This window comes from Pteropus medius, unplaced genomic scaffold, assembly GCF_902729225.1.
Source record: "Pteropus medius unplaced genomic scaffold, Ma_sr-lr_union100, whole genome shotgun sequence".
Lineage (NCBI taxonomy): Eukaryota > Metazoa > Chordata > Mammalia > Chiroptera > Pteropodidae > Pteropus > Pteropus medius.
In genome coordinates this window covers 63,786-76,542 of record NW_024346503.1, presented here as the reverse complement: position 1 = coordinate 76,542, position 12,757 = coordinate 63,786, and positions in this window count along the sequence as shown.

Below are 12,757 nucleotides of genomic sequence, written 5' to 3'. Positions count from 1 at the left end.
CTATAATCGGACTACCAAAATACACCATATAGATAATATTTAACTGTTCTGACTGGCTTCAATACCAAAGGAGTTTGATGACCTGGGCCAATCCCATTAGTGGAATGACCTAAGAAGTTGTGACCACATGTCAGTCAAGATATTCAAAATTAAGCAGGTTTTCATTTGAATATCTAGAAAAGTTGTGGCCCTAAGATATAGGAAGTTTTTGAAAAAATGCCATTTTCTTTCATAAGGATGAACTTATGACCTCCCTTCTAACTATAAAGTTAGCTGGCAAGATATTTACATTCCTTAAGAGACAAAGTAATGCAACATTCAAGCAGTGAGCTTGGAGCAGCTTAGATGTTGTAACCTCTAGCTTGCATCGAAGGGCGATGGGCTATCTAAACCCCCACATTATTAATTTATGAAGTTCATTTCATAGGAACAATAAACAGAACCCCGGGCCTCTCAGCAGCATTAAAAATAAGAATCCAATCCACATCTCACCTGAAATTTCTGATCGTCATGCAATGTCAAGATATTCTCCCAAAACTGCTGAGTGGGTAAACATCTTTTAACTCTGGTAAGATTTATAATGAGGTACAAAATGTATAAAAGAACTAAACCTATAATCTTTATATAGTTTGTTATGGGATCTGACAATATTTGGTACTTTAATCCTTTTAACGTTTAAGAGAATTTGCCCTCTTTGATAAACAAATTGTTCTTATAATTTCAATTTAAAATGTTTAATTGAGTAATCGGTATAGATTTTTAATTTTAAACTAAAATCTTAACACATTCACATACAGTTTTAGGATATATAAGTCAACTTAATGTTCATCATATTTATAAGTTTAATTTGGAGAATTATAGGAATTATTAAAAGAGAAGGGAAAGGGTGTTTTCCTTGAGGAATGAGAGGGTCAAGTCATATGACATAAAAAGAAGCAAAATATTCTGCATTTGTGAATGCATTTTAAAATGCAAATAATTATTAAAGTAGGTAAATGGGGATCAAAGATTTATAAACATGATAGAATAGTAAGATTTGAATAATGAACTTGAGGAAAAATCAAGTTTTCAAATAATGGAATATTAAATTTAAAACCAAAGTAATCTCTAAGTAATCTTTTCTTTAAACAAAAACTACCCTCCGGAGGCTCCAAAAAACTCACACGGACACCTGCTGCTAATGTGACCTGCTGCTCAAGTCTCCTCAAAATGTGCCACATTGGCATGTGGATTGTTTTGAGCTAAAGACAATTAAGGCCCCAAAATACTCAGGAAGAACTTATGACTACCTTTTTACTACCTAAAAGACTAGATAGAGGGCCTAGGCCAGGAAGAAAACTATCACAAGAGTTAACTACACAGAATATAGGCTACATGTGGTGGGCTGAGGGGACCTAGGCAGGGTCTGGAGATCAAAGTCTTCTGTGTCCCATTGTCTCCACATGGCATGGCAAACATTTATTTACCAAACATCTGCTCTTACCAACTTCCTGTGAATTGTCTTCCTTCCCTTTGAAGTCCCAGATCCCTATCTCCTTCTCCTTAGCTCAGAATGGTGCATAAGCCATATTTGCCTGATTGCCTATGAGTCTTGTATCCTTATGATGCCCCCACGCACACATAATTAAATTTGTTTTCTTTTTCCTGTTAATCTGTCTTGTGTTAATTTGATTGTTGGACTAGCCAAAGGACGTATAAGGATAGAAGGAAAATTTTTTTTCTCCTCCACAGTTGGTGTAGTTGGCAGGATAAATTTTATTAGCTGGACACTGCTCCTCTGAGGCTGCTACAGCTGAGAGATCTTGGGACTTCTGACAAGTGCTGACAAAAGGTAAGAATTTTCACCACATGTCTCCTGGATCTCTGCCTGCACGATCAGATGGAAACAAGAGTAATGAATTTTTCCCCTTTCTAAATTTAGATTAGCTAAAGAAAATAGTTGGGGAACTAATCCCTTCAGTATACAGATTCTGGTAAAGATTTGTTATAAGTACTCTTAGTTTATATTGATCCTTTTCCTCCAGAGATTGACACTGTTTTTGTCTCTGTCTCTTGTGTCATTTGTCATAAGGAGTAAAACCACAGGGCAGTACGCAGGCATAGGTCCTATAAGCCTACTGTTCAAGCCAGCCTCAAAGACTGGTGAGTTCATGGTTCAAACCAGACCAGCATCTGTTTAGACAAACTTTGTGTGGATTAATGTGCACGTAAGGTAAATGCTGTTGCTAAGAGACATCTTAGAAGCCAAGAACACAAAACCGATGAGCACGGGTCGAGTTCTTAAGAGCTGTTAGAGCACTCGTTATCTAACTCAAAGGTTCCTGTGTTAGGATAAGGTCCCAAAAAGGGTTAAATTGATGCTAGGTCACCTGCCAACCTCAAGAAAATTTTCATGAAACAAAGTACCCTAAAAACACCACACAATCTCTAATCTAGTGGTATATCCTTCCTAAGTATTAGTTTGGCACCCCCAAAACCAAGGATTAGCTAAAGCAGTTAATATTCATATAAGGAAAAAACAGATAAGGTTCTTCTTTTGTCTTGTTCTGTCTTGAGAGCTTGGCTTTGAGACCCATGAGAATATTCTCTATGGGCTCTGCCATACAGAAGGCACACGTACCAGCGTGTCTTTGGCAGCTAGTGGAATAGACTGGGATTCTGAGCAGCTATAGCTGGTTGGTCAAGTTATATGGCCTTTCCGTAAAAGGCCATATAGAAAGTAATTTGGGCTTTGCGGGCCATATGGTCTCATTGCAGTCACTCAACTTTGCCACAGAAGCAGTTACAGACAATAGACAAATGGCTAGGCATGGCTGTGTTCCAAACATCTTTACTTACAAAAAAGGCCATGGGCCAGATTTGGCCCATGGGCCACAGTTTGCCAACCCATGGTCTAGAGTACAGGGGCTACCCCATTCGGAAGGACCCATTTTCTGATTTGCTATAAGATGACTGAACACATTCTCCATCCCGGAAGGTGGAATCCTCACCCAGTCTGACTTCTCACCCCGTGGCAGCAAGCAGCCGATTCCCAGTAATACCACTGCTGACCTCATCAGATACACTCTTTTCCTTGAGGTCAGATGGTTATGTCTCGATACAGAAATTTTCCAAAATGTGTTTTCCTTTTGGTACAAAGAAATCAAATTAAAAGGGTTTAAAAGTATTATGTTTTGGGAGAGTTAAAAAAAAAAATCAGCCTTCCTTTTCAGTAAACACAGTTGTGTGAACGCAGCTGGCTTCACATTAACAGACCAGCATGCCTCAAATTCTGAAGAACTTCTGAGCCAATTACTACACGATGATTAAGTATGTTGGACTGTAGTTCTCTAACTGGACAATTATGCTCTGCAGACCTGCTCAGTCTTGCAAGCAGGAGCAGTGCATTTATTGCTCAACTGTAAGTTAAGACTGAACGTCCCATTTCAAAACCTCAATTTTTCCATCAGGTATTTTCACAAAAATCTGAATACTAGAGTTAAATAGTTATTGCATTATATTCTTCTCTTTCGTTTTTCCTGTTACAAGCAGAAAAGAGGCTATCCACACTGGGCAAGCAACAGGAAAGGAGGTTTAGGAGTTGGTTTTGTGAAGGTGTCAGAGCCAAGCAGTTTTATGTCCTCTGCTCACTCAGGAAAATGTGAAGAAAAGAAAAATGACATAAACCAGGCAACTGAAAGAAAAGTGTTTATGATGGGCATTTACTGAGCAATTCCCATGTGTGAGATACTGTAGTCGAGCCTTCACAAAGATCATCTCCCTTAATTTCAATGCAGGGTAGTGAAGACAGAAGCAAACACTGAGATGAAGAAACTGAGGCAAGTGAGGTCAAAGGTCATGCAGGTAGTAGAGGGAGCATGTAGATTTAAACCTTTGGACACCAGAGCCCCAAGTCCTAGCTATTACTTTAAATTAATCCAAATTATGCAAAACTCAAAAACTGTGCCAGAAGGTTTACACTGCTCTCACCAACCTTTGCTAAAAGCAGAAGCCTCAGCTGTCTCTTCCTCCCACATGCAAGGCTTGGTTTAGTGTCCTGTATTGCCAAAATGCCCTGTACTTGACTTCATCATGCTGTATTAGAAACTGTACTATCTGCCTCCCTATCTTTTCAACTGAAGTATAAACAAGGATTCTGAACCTCTGCACCACAGACATTTGAGGCCATGAAGTTCTTGGTTGCAAGAGCCTGTCCTGTGAGCTGTAGGATGTTTATCAGCCTATCTGGCCTCCACCTGCTAGATGCCAGTTACAAACCCCATCCCCGCCCCAACCCTGGGGGTGGAGGACTAGGCAAAATTGCTCTTGATTGAGAACCACTGCTACCAAACTCCTTGAGTACAGGGTTTCTGTCCATGTCATTGTTTATCTACTGCTTGATACAAAGCCTGGAACACAGTAGGTGCTCATCAAACACTTAACTGCATAATGTCTTTCTCCAGCTATATAGCTAAGAATATTGCTACTGTTGGTTAGATGGCTGTAGGGGCCCCAGAACAAAATTTGAGTCTAAACTTCCTCTGTGCCATATTTTTAGATGTTTGGTTTCCATGACAGCTACAGTCATCTTTACTCCTCCATATTTTGTCCATGATAAATTGTTGATTTATCCCCTATTTCTCAGATCCGTCTATTCTCCTTTCCAATTCTTTCATACTAACCCAACCAAGCACCTCTGTCTTTTGTGTAAACTATAGAATAAGCCTCCTGGCTTCCATCCTAGTACCCCCCCATCTGTTCTTCCTGAGACACCACAGAGTTCTTCCAATATTCAAATCTATTCATTCTACTCTCTTGCTAAAAGCTCTTCAATGGCTTTACAGTGCTTCTACGATAAGACCCCTTAATATGACCAGGGGTCTGCTCTGGCCAACCTCACAGCCTCCGCCTCTCAAGACTGAAGGTGCAGTTCCTTTCGGCCATGATCCCACCTGCCCCTGGCCTTTGCTTATGTTGTTTCGCATATGTAGAACACTACTTCCCCCTCCCTCTGCCTGTCTTCTCAGTAGACTCAGTCGCAGTGTTGCTTCTCCCTGATCTGGAGCAAGCACCTTCACCAAAGGTCACTGTGGAACCAAGTTCCTTTAATTTCTAGCATTCACCCACATGTCCACTGACCACAAAAGAAGGCAGGCGCCTTGTCTACTTTTGTTCACCATTATCATTCCAGTGCTTGGCTCATGGTGGGTGTTCATCGAATGTTTGTCGAGTACACCTGTATAATTAGTAACTTAACAGAGAAAAACTATTCGTGAATACAGAGATTTTGCAGATGACAGGCACTGAAGGAAAGTGGCTAAGTGTATGAATTATGGAATTCAAATTCCATCTCTGCCACTTAATTGCTGTGAGACCTTAGATAAAATACTTGACCTCTCTGTCCCTGTTCCTCATTAAGTGGGGAAAAGAGTACTTACCCTCAGAGTATCCTTGTAGATAAAGTATACGAGAGTACATATTCTTCAAATAGTGTCTGGGACATAAAAAGAGCTATATAAGAATTTGCTGCTATCATTATGATTTTTAGTAGTAGTAGTAGCATTTTTATTTATGTTTGATGGCTAAGGTAACGGTGATTTTTTTCTGATCTCAGCACAGGTGACATCGGCAGCCACAGTGAGTTCTTCCAAGTCCCAGATGAAGAGATCTACTTCCTATTCTATAGATCCCATGTCACCCCCAAGGTCCTCTTCAGGTGGGCTGAAAGCAGCTTTACAAATGGTCCAAAGCACCAACTCCTGAGTTCATAATGACAGCACTGCTCCTTCATCAGCTCTGTACCTCTGGAGCTAACTGGAGGGCGCAGAGGGGTTATCAGCACCTTGGCCAATAGGCTAATAAAAGGCTGGATTTGTCTGCAGTGCAATTAAAACCCAGTCTCCCTGGAGAGCCTAATTCACTCTGTGGACCTTTTCCACTCAGAGACTAGGGAAACACAAATCAAAGTTATTTCTAGTCTCTTCTTCATTCAACAGACACTACCTGAAAAATCTTAAGTGCCAGGGACTGCGTTAGGGGCTGAGACTGGCAGCCACCACTTGTTAAAGGAGCCTGAATTGTGGATTACATTGTGATGAGCAGCTTTTACTAATCTCCTGTATATTTATGAGAGTTCACCATGTTATTATGGGGCTGCTCTGCTGATAGCATATTTCAGGGAAAGGCAAATGAGGCCTTTTATTCCTTGCATTTGTGTGCAGAATCATCATTCCCAAAACATAATTCTGATTCCAAACATAACCACAGGTCAAATTCCATCATGAAAAACTCCTAATATATATGAAGGGCTAGGATTTTGTTGCCTGAGATGAGCAGGCCATTATTTGGCTGAGATTTGGAAATCCTGTTGCCATATAAAGATTCTGTTGTGTTGGGATTTGTTGTAATGGGATTTGGCCTACAACTTAACTGAGAATTAGCAAAGGGCCACTTTTATTTCCTGAATCCTAGTGCCAGAGGATACTGGCACCGGAACCAGCTTTCTCCTAATGAGGCAATTAATACTGCAGCATGGTCCGCCTAAAACACATTTTACTGCTTTGCTCATCAGAAGGTACGATGAGTAATGAAATATCAAAAGGCAGCCAGATAAACATTAAAGTAAAGGGGAGAGAGGCTGTCAACAAGAGATCATTTTCATTCTCCCTTAATGTAATGAAAAAGGGTAGATCACAACTCAAAACACATTTTAAAAAGTGTTATACACACCCAAGTTCTCCTTGTACTGCACTGCTTTCAATCACGCTTTCATTTAACCCAGCTAGAAGAACATGTATGCTATAGTTAAAGATGCTGAGTCCCTCAGATAACAAATCCAAAACAGTGAGTCATCCTGCTACAACTCACTTAAACAAAGTATTCAAAAAGAGCACCTGAAAAACTAGGCTTTCAAATACCAAGAAGGGTTTTAGCCATTTAGGTTAGTACCTGGTATAAATGTTATGAGTTGAGATCAAATAAAACATCTACTTGCCAATCTACAAGATGTCTAAGAAGTCTGGACACCTGGGGACAAATAATGTATTCACTGACCTCTTTTCAGGTTAACAATTGGCCTCATTGCCTTAAATGTAGAGGTATTTCATCTAAAAAGGTATCGAGGGTACAGAAAAGTATATCTGAAAATAAAATTAACATACAGTTTTAAATTAGTTTATCTTGTTTCCCACTGTTTCAGACAGCACTATTTAGGACCTCGAAACTAAAGGACACACAGAAAAATGAACCATAAAAAAATGTTCCCAACACTAGCATGAGAAAGAAATATAAACTCTAAAGATATAAAAATGAATAAGCTACCCTAGCTATCAAGATTTTAAACACATATATCTTTGTGCTAGTAACTTTTAAAAACACATATATCTGTTAAGTTAGTAAATCTGAGGTAGTAAATCCACTGCAATGGATTTATCTGATCAACTGACTTATATATACAAAGATATATGCCTGATGATATGTCTTGTATCATTATTTGTAGCAATGAAAGCTTACAAAAACCTAAATTCTCGACAAAAATCAGGATTCATCCATATGAAGGTAATACTACCCAGTCATGATAATTTAACTCACAAATGTTTCTTAAAGCATCTGTAGGATGTGCTGGCTATAAATATCTTCTTGATGGTCTTAACTAGTAAAATAAAATTAATTAAATCACTTCTTGAGTCCTCTTGCACAAATGACTTACAATCCTAGAGATTTCCACTTCATTCTTAACTAGAGCTTCAGAGCACTGATAAAGGATTTTCTAAAATTTCTGTTCATAAATCACAACCAGATTGCCTAGAGAAAAAACTCCAGAATAACAGTGTAAGGTCCTCCAAAAATCTATTCCTTCATAAAAGCAACAAGAACACTGGCAAAAAAATTTTTAAAAATGTAAAATTAACTTTTTTCTGGACTCTGAGAATTAACCAAAGGCTTGCAACAACCAGTGGAGCATTTTTTTTTTTTTTAATATAAAAACTGCTGAATCTTGGTAAGAATAAAAAACTTTATAGCATTTTAACTTATACTAGTCCCGTCTTCTTTTCCTTTCTGCAGTAGCCCTGGAGTCTTGCAATAATGGTAACTGTTAAAAACAGTAACCTATTAGCGACTGGAGGCAGGCAGAATGGACTTGCATCCCAATCCCACAAAGTCTCATCCCCAGAGACCTGCCACTATTTGATCATTCTGGAAGTTCCCTCGAAAAGCCCCATTAACAGGACTTGTTTTTAGTTGACCTGAATCAGAGGTGGCTCTATGGAAAAAGCCCTATCATCAGGCGTTTGTTAAAAACATTCAGCAGCAATTGTTTCACTTTGTGGATGCCTAAGACAATAATACCATTTGGGGGAAGCAATAGGCTTTCCAAAAAAAAAAAAGAAGAAAAAAGGGAAAAAAGGAAGAAAAAAGGAAGGAAAGGAAAAAAGGAAGGGAGGAAGGAAGCAGGAAAGAAGGAAGGAAGGAAGGAAGGAAGGAAGAAAGAAAGAAAGAAAGGAAGGAAGGAAGGAAGGAAGGAAGGAAGGAAGGAAGAAAGAAAGAAAAAAGAAAATCTACAGAATGAAATGTAGAGGGTTTTCAAAAGCTCCAATGTAGTCCCGGGGCTTTAGAAAGTCACAGGCATTGTGAAGGTCTGTGCACATGCCCATGAAAGACAAGATGGTTCTCTCACCTCTAGCAGACCATGAAGTTCTGCACAAACGGAAAGTGAAAGCTAATGCAGAGTTGCGAGCTGCCTGAGTGTTGAAGGTGTACACTAATACACACAAAGCCAGTTGGCAAAGGGGAGACTTACTTGTCCTATGTATTTAAGAACATATCTGTCCAATTATTAGCTGGCCACTAAGATAACTGAACAGAAACCTCAGTGGACACAAACAACAAAGAATACAGACGTTATAGAATTCATCCAAGAAAGTCACTAAACAAATAGACGACAGTACAACAACAAACTTTTGGGGTTGAGGGGGCAGATATGGTTTTCAGAGTTACAACACTGTTATTTCAAATGTCCAGATTCCATTCCAAATTATGATATAAAAGAGAAGCAAGAAGGTACGGCTCATATACAGAGAAAAAAAGCATTTGGCATAAACTACGCCCGAGGAAACCCAAATATTGGATTTACTAAAGACTTTAAATCTACTATTATAAATATGTACGAAGAACTAAAGGAAAACATGTCTAAACATGTAGAACGTGTAAAGTATGAAAACAATGTCTGCTAAGTAGAGAATATCAATAAAAAATAATTGTAAAAAAACAAAAAACAAAAGACCCGAATTGAAATTCTTGAGTTGAAAATTACAATAACTGAAATAAAAATTTCACTAGAGAGGTTAAAGAACAACTTTGAGCTGGCAGAAGAAATAATCAGTGAGCCTGAAGAGAAACCAATTGAGATTATCTAGTCTAAGGAATAAATAGGAAAAAAGAATGTGGAAAAATGACAAGTCTCAGAGATCTGTAGGACACCATCAAGTGTACCAAGATATACATAATAGGAATCCCAGAAGGAAAGGTGAGAAAGAATCAGAAAAAATATGTAAAGAAATAATGGTCAAAAACTTCTGAAATTTGATGGAGAACATCAATTTACACATCGAGAAGCTTCACAAATTCCAAACAGGGTCAACTCAAAAATATCTACTCCTAGGCACAACATAATCAAACTGTCAAAAGTCATAGACAAGGGGAGAAGCTTAAAAGCAGCAAGAGAAAAGTGACTCCTATCATACAAGGGATCTTCAGTAATACTGAGAACTAATTTCTCAGCAGAAACTATGAAGGCCAAAAAATAATGAGATGGCATATCCAAAGTGCTGAAAGAAAAAGACTGTCAGCCAAGATCCATCAAACTATCTTTCAAAAACAAAGAAGAAATTAAGGCATTCTGAGACAAACAAATATTGAGAGCATCTGTTGCTAGCAGGCCTGCTCTGCAAGAAATACTAAAGGGATTCCTTCAGGCTGATAGTCACATGGAAAAAATTAAGTTGGACCCTTTCCTTATACCATATATAAAAATTAACTCAAAATGAATCAGAGATCTAAATTTAAGAGCTAGAACTATAAAACTCTTAGAAGAAATCATAAGAATAAATGTTAAATTAGACAATAGTTTCTTAGATATAAAACCGAAAGCACAAGTAACAAAAGGAAAACACAGGTAATCTGGACTTTATCAAAATTTAAAGCTCTTGTTCTTCAAAGGACTGTATCAAGAAAACAATTAATAACTCATAGAATGAGAGAAAATTTTTGTAAAGCATATATCTAATAAGGGACTCGAATCCAGAATAAAGAACTCTTACAACTCAACAGTAAAATGATAGATAGTCCAAATAAAAAATGACCAAGGATTTTAATAGATATTTCTGTCATGAAAATATGCAAATAGCCAAATAAGCATAGGAAAAGATGCTCAATATCATTTGTCATTTGAGAAATACAAATTGAATCCACGGTGCGACACAACTTCACAAACACTAGGATGTCTATAATAAAACACAAATGTTATCAAAGATGTAGAAACCTTGGAACCCTCAAAGTTAAACAGAGTTATCACGTGACACAGCAGTTCCACTCCTAAGCATACACCTAAGAGAAATGAAAATGTATGTACACGAAAAAAGCTTGTACATGAAATAAGCTTGTACACAAATATTCATAGCAGCATATTTCTAACAGCCAAAAAGTGGAAGCAATCCAAATGCCCATCAACTGACAAATGGAAAAACAAAGCATGGTACATTTATACAATGGATTATTACTTAACGATAAAAAGCAGTGAAATACTGATACATGCTACAACATAGATGAACTTTGAAAACATCAGGCTAAATAAAATAAGCCAGCCATAAAAAAAAGCACAGATTGCATGACTCCATTTATATAAAATGGCCAGGACAGGCAAATCTTGAGGCAGGAAGCAGCTTAGCGATTAGCAGGGGGTGGAGCAATGGGGAATGACTGTTAATGAGCACAAGGTTTCTTTTGGGGTGATGAAAATATTTTGAAATTAGGTAGTGGTGTTAGTTTCATAACTCTATGATTATACTAGAACCCACTAAATTGTTCATTTTTAAAGGGAAATTTTATATGTGAATCACAGGATCTATAAAGCTGCTTTTTTTTAAGCTGATAGGAATGAGGGGAAAAAAATTAGACTGCCAGAATTTTGGAGCCAGACTATAGATTAAATCTCAGCTATGACACTTATTAACTGCGTGACCCTTGCAAATTATTTAACCTCTCTGTGCTCCAGTAGCCTCATAATGATAGTATCTACTGGAAGAGATTGTTGTGAGGATTAAATAAATTAGTTATTGTTATTTGGAGACGGGATTCAGACTTTCTCATGAAGAAGAAAGGAAGAAAAAATAATGGAGCAGGTATGTCTAAAATCAGAGGAGAATAAAGTTGAGGATATAATCCATCAGTGCCCCTATTTTTTACACTGAGGGAAATGAGGGGCGAGAAAGAAGGATCCCTCTGAAGTCCTCATGGCAAAGATGACAAATACAAGAGAGGACAGCTGAATTAGTAAACCACCTATGCATAGGTATGTTACCTACATGTCTATGAGAGACTTCCCTTAAAAAAGCACGACACCCAGAATCAGTAATGGAAAACTGGATGACTGGACATTTCCAGGGATGTTGATTGGTTGGGACTGTGGGCAAAGCAATATGGAGTCAGAGAAGATGAGTATGCTCAGAAATGTCAGCGAAAAACTGGCAATGCGGTTTAAGTCTAGAAGAGAGGAAGAATGTGCTGCTAATGGAGCCAAGAATAAAACAAATCCCTGAATTTTGCTAAAAGAGATACTCTGAAATAAAGTGTAGCTACACAGTAAGAAGAAAGGAACTAAGATTCTTTAACTTAGAAATGAGAAAAATCAATGATGACATGTGTTAATTGTTCATTGATTTTATTTATTTCAACATTTTCCTCTTAAACTTTTTTCTCCTGTACTTTACTGCTTGCTGTCAGATTCTCTTATTGGAAACTTATTTTATTACTCAGCCTCATAAGGTGATGTAAATTTTAGTGCAGGTGATCTGTTTGAAATAGCACATTGAGGAGAAGTACTTAATAAAAAATTTTAAAAAACAAAACAAAAAAAACCCCATGAATTTAGCTAGCACTTTTCTCCGAAACCAAAAGTAGTTTAACACAATTTATCCCATAAATTCCCTTAGGTAGCATTTGCTGCACCATCATGTGCAGATCTAATATTCCTCGGGAAAAAAGCATTCACTAGTCAAAACGACTTTTAAAAAATCATTACAAACTATTTCTCTTTTTAGATATTTACAATCTTAGCATATTAAAGGCTCTGAAAAGTCCTGCAGTGAGGAAGACTGTTATATTTGTTTAACCTAAACTTTCCCAAATCTGTTTGAACATAGAATCCTCTTTCCAGAGAAACATTTATAACACGATTCAAAAATGGGGTCCTGTGTTGCACACTCTATGAAAAGGCAGCGTTATTTATAGTGAACAGATGGGCAACTAGAATCCCAAAGAGAGGAAGCAACTTCGTACAGGTGAGTAAGGAAAAGATCCCATGGAGACATCCTGCTGTGTTCCCTGTTGTCCTGCCAACTAAGTGAATTTTCCCAGGAATCACTCATGTGAAATGTACTGCATATAGCTAACCACCAGACAAGGGATTTATAAAGGCATTTCCCTTGATAACATCAAAGCAGGCATGTGTAAGAGATGGCCAAGGCATCTCAGCATGTCGAGGTGTAAACAAGAGATGGCA